We start from the raw sequence: 4,545 nt of genomic DNA, 5'->3' as shown, positions 1-4,545 counted from the left end.
GCATTGGTGGTATAGTGGTGGGCATAGCTGCCTTCCAAGCAGTTGACCTGGGTTCGATTCCCAGCCAATGCAGGGATGTGATGTTTTCTCGCCTGGGAATTGGTTTTATTTCAGTCACATTGTATCAGTTTACCAAGGGAATGAAAGAATCAATGTCCTGCAGGTCATTCAACACACGATGAAGGAAGAAAGGGGCAGGACTATACAATGAGCTGTTGGAGTTATCCTGGTATTACAATGTTTGGTTTATTTATTTTTTTTTAAATTCTTTACTTCCCTCTCCATTTAAGACTCTGAGCCTTTAAGTTCAGAAGGGACCAATGTGATCATCTAGTCCGACCTGCTGCACCTTGCAGGCCAAAACACCCCACCCACCCTCTCCTATAATAGACCTGGGAGAGGGGAGGCAGATCTGTGCACTGCCCCTACCCCAGGCAGCACATGGAGGCCCTCTGCTCCCCTCCCCCAATGGGTGTGCAGAGATGTGCCAGCAGCACTGAGGTGGCTCCCTGCCCAGTCTGCCTCCGTCCCTCCGTGCCGCTCCCAGAAATGGCCGGCATGTGCCAGCATCCCCTGGGGTGGGCGGAGTGTCTCCATTCACTGCCCCTGCCCCGAGTACCAACTCCGCAGCGCCCATTGGCCAGGAACTGCAGCCAATGGGAGCTCTGGGGGCGGTGCCTGCAGGCAGCAGCACACGGAGACTGCCTGGCACGGCCCACCTAGGAGCTGCTGACGCAGGGTTTACCGGTCACTTTGGGAGCTGCACTGCCTGGGGTAAGCGCCACCCCTCCTGCACCCCAACCCCCTCTTCCAGCGCAGAGCCTGCACCCCACACCCAAATTTCCTCCCATAGCTTTGCTCATCTTCCTTTCACCCAGAACTGTCCTTCTCCTGGGCTGCAAGTAGCCATCCCGGGGAAGCCAAGAGGCAGGCACAGGATTCTACCTCCCAGCAGCCAACCGCACCTCCCCAGGCTTTGCAGAACGACTGGTGGTGCTCTACTAACCCCACTTAGCCGCACTGACGCACTTAGCTTCTGCCCTGCCTTCCTCAGCTCGACTTTCCACTTTTGCCCCATTCCTGCCTCACTCCCTCCTTTGGCAAGTCACACAAAGGAAGCCAGCAGGAAGAGCCGGCCGCCATAGGCCAACCTCCAAGGGCAGAGGAGACCAAGCCACAAGGCTTCAAAAGGTGACTGGCCAAGGTCCTCTAGCTTTCCCCTGCTGATGCTAAGGCTTTTTCCCAGCTCATTTCACCACCCTCTGTCATGCAGGGGTTGAGTTTATAGCAGGTGTTACTAGCTGGCCCAATTTTGGGTAAGCGTAGGGAGGACTAAAGACCCACCAGAGTTTGCCAGAAAGCAGCACATTTATTATACTGACAGCTAAGCTCAAAAGAAAAAGCGGGTGTGTGTGTGTGTCACAATCACGCTCGCATACTCACGCTCTCAGGACAGGCACGGCACTGGAGATGTCAGGATTCTGCAAGGTAAGTGTCCCACAGCGCAGCTATGGATGGTGCGATGAAGGTAAGTCTCCCTGAGGCACAATGAAATACAACACAGAGAACCACTGGCCAGGCGAAGGGCATTCACTGGAGGTACAAGCTTGTGAGTGCTCTCCTGAGCACAGGGCCCCTTCCCCTTTTAAGGACCTGCTCCTCATGGCCTGCGACTAGAGATGACTTGGCTGCATCTGGTTGGTCACACTCCACCTTGGGCAGTGTCCATGCTCTGGGTGTGTGATCGCTGCCTAATTAGCGTCCCAGACACCTTGTCTACCTGGGAGCTCTTCTGCTCTTCAACCAGCCCATTCATCCCAGGAGCATTCCAGGAGGGCTGGGGAGGGGGAAAGCCACTTCACAGGCATTCAGAGAGGTAGAGGAGACAAAAGTGGGAGCAGGGGAAGTATAACAGACCTTCTGAGCATAGAAATCACTGCTGCTCCTACAACAGCAGGAACAAGCCAGGAAGAGCTGGGAAAATTAAGCCATCATGTTTCTGTCTGGTTTTGAACCAGGGACCTGGCAAATGTGATAACCACTACACTACAGAAACTCTGTTTCAAGCCTTCTCCCCTCCCTTCATAAGACCATAAGAACGGCCATACTGGGTCAGACCAAAGGTCCATCCAACCCCACATCCTATCTGCCAACAGTGGCCAATGCCAGGTGCCCCAGAGGGACTGAACCTAACAGGTAATGAGCAAGTGATCTCTCTCCTGCCATCCATCTCCACCCTCTGACAAACAGAGGCTAGGGATACCATTCCTTACCCATCCTGGCTAATAGCCATTCATGGACTTAACCTCCATTCATTTATCTGCAAAAAGAACAAGGAGTACTTGTGGCACCTTAGAAACGAACAAATTTATTTGAGCATAAGCTTTCCTGGGCTAAAACCAACTTCATTGGATGCATGTAGTGGAAAATACAGCAGGAAGATATATATATATATACACACACACATAGAACATGAAAAATTGGGTGTTTCCATACACACTATAACGAGAGTGATCAGTTAAGGTGAGCTATTATCAGCAGGAGAAAAAACCCTTTTGTAGAGGCTTTCATGGGCTTTGAGAAAGCAAGACAGAGCCTTGGAAGACCCAGCAGGGTTTGTGGCCCAGGAATTGTTCTCAGATTCCACTGAGACTTCACCTCAGATTGCAGGATTCAAAGTCCTGAGTGCTGCCCTCACACCATGGGACCAGCAGAGCACCTGTTGATTACTGTAGACTTCCAGCAGGGAGGACTCTGTGGGCAGGGGCGGCTCTAGGCATTTTGCCGCCCCAAGCACGGCAGGCAGGTTGCCTGCGGGAGGTCCGCCGAAGTCGCAGGACCAGCGGACCCTTCACAGGCAGGCCGCCGAAGGCCGCCTGCCTGCCGCCCTCGTGGCGACCGGCAGAGCACCCCCCGTGGCTTGCTGTCCCAAGCACGTGCTTGGCATGCTGGGGCCTGGAGCCGCCCCTGTCTGTGGGGACAATTTTTTCTGTCAGGGAGGACTCAGTGGGAACATGCCTCTCTGGCCAGCCCTGCATTTGCTCAAAAAGTCAGCACCCAGCACTTTGTTGCAGGCCCAGAGGCCTTTCTTCCTCCAGACTGTGAGGCCAGTGGACAGCAGAGGCAGTAGCACCTTCAGTCTCAGGCATTAAAGGGCCCTTCATGGGAAAGGCCATGTCCTGAAAAGGAAAAACTAAAGTCAAGGAGAGTCCTTCTAAAAATCCTTGGGGATGTCACAGGGGGAAAGTGTTTCTTTACCTGATGAGGGACTTGAACCCTGGACCCTCAGATTAAAAGCCTGATGCTCTGCCAACTGAGCTAGCCAGGTTCACATTTTAAAGAGGCAAATTTCGTGCAGAAGAGAAACTAGTCAAGAAAAATGAGGGCAGGAAATAATACAGAAAACCTGGTATTTTCGCTCTCTTAGCAGTCCTAGCCCCAGCCTGCTCCTCCATCTGGTGCCTTCAGGCCTTATTCTTTTTTTCGTTAAATATCAAATCCAGGAGAAAACACAGTTATACAAAGCAAAACGAAATCACAAACAGAAATGTCATTGGAAATACAGAAATAAAAAAGGAAAATGCAGTTCCCATCACTTTATCATGTCTGGGCAATTCCTGTATCAAGAGCACCCGCTAAGGTCCTTGTGTGCTTACGAGAAATCTGGAGGAACTCATACCACAACCTGAACATGAAACTCAACTGCTCCCAGGTGCTGCAGTAAAACCCTTTCCCTGCTGTGACCTTGCACTCCATAGGATTTTATGAAAATATGCTAATGAGTGTGAATATAAACTGACTGGACTATGCTTCATGCAAAAGGTCTCTTGTAAGGTATCATTACAAAGCTTATAATCTACGGTATGTGTTCATCCTATTTGTATGAACCGATCATTCTTGGATCTGAAACTAGAAATATGAACTATAACTCTGAGGTCCTGTTGTAATGATGCAAAGTGTGGGGCATTAATAGTGGTTTGGACTCTTGATGGCTCCCATTGACCAGGACAATTGACTGTAGATGGCTCTGTCCTGCACCATCTGTGAGTCAGGCCAGGAAGAATGAAGGCTTGGGGGTCTCACAGGACATGTGACCATGTCCCCTGGTACAGGAATCCATCTTAAACCTGGGGCTCTTCCCCAGGTGAGAGACAAAAGATTCCTGCCTTGTACCAAAGCTGTACAAGGGGGTGGAACTGAACAAACATGGCTGCAGTCATGAGACATCCCCAGCTACCACCTGAGCTGGAATAAGGGCTATACCAGGTGAAAAGATTGGGCCCAGACAAGAAATAAGTCTAGTCTTTGCAGATGGGACCTTTCCCTCCAGTGCTGGAGGATTCGCCCTTCTCATCTACCATTGTCCCAAGCAGCACAGCTGGTGGGAATCTTAAATGTACAGAGAAGACTTAGGAGCAGAAACTCCACCCTGACCTTCCATGCAATTGGCACTTGCCCCTCACTGAGCAGGATTAAAATTCCTGCAGGGAGACTGGTGGGCCCCATCCCCTCTGGGGATGAGCAAAGCAGCAGGGTGAAAAGAAT

The 4,545-nt window shown here is 51.2% G+C and overlaps 1 non-coding gene across 1 annotated transcript; it reads left to right on the top strand.

Annotated features, from left to right (window-relative positions):
* Window positions 1-72, top strand: TRNAG-UCC. The gene has a single exon. It is a non-coding gene; the product is annotated as a tRNA-Gly (tRNA).
* The last annotated feature ends 4,473 nt before the right edge of the window (window positions 73-4,545 follow it).

Source organism: Mauremys mutica, unplaced genomic scaffold (assembly GCF_020497125.1).
Source record: "Mauremys mutica isolate MM-2020 ecotype Southern unplaced genomic scaffold, ASM2049712v1 Super-Scaffold_100331, whole genome shotgun sequence".
Classification (NCBI taxonomy): Eukaryota; Metazoa; Chordata; order Testudines; family Geoemydidae; genus Mauremys; species Mauremys mutica.
The sequence above is the reverse complement of the archived record's forward strand: the minus strand, read 5'-3'. Positions and strand labels throughout refer to the sequence as shown.